This window comes from Palaemon carinicauda, chromosome 16, assembly GCF_036898095.1.
Source record: "Palaemon carinicauda isolate YSFRI2023 chromosome 16, ASM3689809v2, whole genome shotgun sequence".
NCBI classification, from domain to species: domain Eukaryota; kingdom Metazoa; phylum Arthropoda; class Malacostraca; order Decapoda; family Palaemonidae; genus Palaemon; species Palaemon carinicauda.
Window position 1 is genome coordinate 93,014,830 of NC_090740.1, and position 2,361 is coordinate 93,017,190.

Here is a 2,361-nt window from a genome sequence, read left to right on the forward strand (position 1 = left end):
CCGCCACATTATTTTGGTGCCCAAACAGGGATTGCTGAGGCGGGACTGATAGCTGGACTCTTTGACGAAGGACTGATAGGATACGAATTTAGAATTAAGACTGAAAAATGGAGGAGCAATTAAGGGTTTTGAAGGAGGAATTGCGGCTGAGTAAGGAGCGTGAGGAGAGGTTGCTTGTAGAGAATGAGAGGTTGAACTGGGAGAATGAGGCGATGCAGAACGAGCTTAGGGAGTTAAGGGGAACTGTAGAGAGAGTGGAAGAATGTGTTGAGATGAGGATGAAAGAGGATGAGGAACGAATGGAGAACAGATTGGAAGCTATGATGGGGCAAGTCATGGGGATGATGAAAACTATAATGGGTGAAGGTGCAGTCGGGGGAGTGTCCTCAGCTTCGGGTAATGAGTTGATAGTGGATGAGAAGGCTGAGGTTAGTGATAATGGGAAAGGAAGTGATAGTGATAGTAATAGTAATAGTGATAGTGAGATTGAAGCTAAGGGAATAAGGCATAGTAAGGATGAACAGAAATATGATAGGAATCATGAGATGAAAGGTAAAAGTGATGTGAAGAAAGAGAAGAAAAAGAATCAGGCTGATAGCAAGGACGATCGTGAATGGGTGAAAGTGGCGAGTAAGAAAAGGGCTAGGAAGAGTATGATGAAGGATAGGAGTATGACTGGAATTAGATTCCTTATATTCTAGCAAGGAAGTAGGAAACAAGAAGGAAGGTAGCAGTGATGATAGCAGTGAGAATGAACGTGATGTGTGTAAGACTGTGTTTATGAGAGAGGTACCTCGGTGTGAAAGGTTCAATGAGCATAGTAGTAGGGATGTATACGAGTTTTTCAAGGAGTATGAGAGGTATTGTCAGGATAAGTATGGTGATAGTAAAAGAGTTTGGGCTAGGGAGTTACGAGAATATTTGACTGGGTATTTGTTGACGATGTATGGAGTGATAATGAGTGTAGGTGACGCTGATTATGAAAGTGTGAAAAAGAGAATAATTGAGCAGGTAAAACGTATGAAAGGGAGTGCTAAGTATAAGCGTAAGAAAGATTTTGATGAAGCATGGATGAATGCAGGAGAAGCGATATCGATGTATGTATGTAGGTTGGAAACTTTAGCCAGGAAGAAGTATGGGGATGAAGGTATAAATGAGAATGAGTTAATGAAGAAGGTTTTGGCTAATGTACCCGAGAATGTTGCTGAGTTTGTTCATTTGAAACGGAAGGAGAAAATGAGGTGGACAAAAGAAAGATTGACATGAGATGATATTTTAGAGATAGTTGAGGATTACGAGTTGGATAGATGCATGAGAGAAAGTAAATCTGTGAGTATAAGGATTGGAATGGAGGAAAGTATGCCAGAATTTGTTAGTTTTAGAGATGCTGTTATGAGAGGACCGATGAGGGTAGCTGATAGTGTAGTAGATAGGAGTGTTAGGGCGAGTAATGTGGGAAAACCTGTAAGGACAAATGAAGGGTTTAGGCAAGGGAATCAGGTTTGGAGGGATAGGAGTGTTAGTGCGCATCGAGGTATGTCGGATAGTCGTGTCCGTAATGAAAAGTGTTATAGGTGTGGAAAGGAAGGTCATAAGAAGAATGAATGTAGATGGGCTCTAGGTGCTTGTTTTGGATGTGGTGAGGTAGGGCATAGAATTAGCGAGTGCAAGAAAGAGAAAGGGGTAAAATGTTATCGGTGTGGTATGACTGGGCACATAGCGAGTGGATGTCGTAGTAATCATATGAATGTAATTTGTGGTAATTGTGGTAAGGATGGTCATTATGCTAGAATGTGCAAGGAGCCGCGGGGTAAGTGTACTGAATGTGGTGTAGATGGGCATTTAGCTAGGGTATGTAGGAAGAAGGGAGTAAATCAGCCAGGATGTTCGGGAAACTAGAGTGTAAGAGAGTTCAGCTGGGTGAGTCCTCCTGTGTGTGTGGAAGGAATAGGATTAATGTTTGTGAGAATGGGATGAATAATTGGTTGGAAATGAGCAAGTATGAATCTAGCATGCATGAGAAGTTAGGGCTGGAAAATAAACAATTAGTGTTAGTTGAATTTAGGAAAAAGAGGCGTTTGAAAGTTTTAAGTGAGGAGAAAGTGCAAGGGAAATTTATAGGTATAGGTAAGAATACGAATAAGTATGACAAGGGTGTAAATGTACAAGTGAGTGTGGAGGATAAATGTATCAATACAGATGAAACGTGGCTGAGTATGAATGATACTTATAGTGTGTGTGGATTTTCGTTAGATGATGTAAAAGAAAAAAATGAATAACGCAAGAATGAGAGACAGGAGAATGATAAGTAGCATGAATGAATCTTGTGCTAAAGTTGAGAATATTTTTGATGAAATGGAT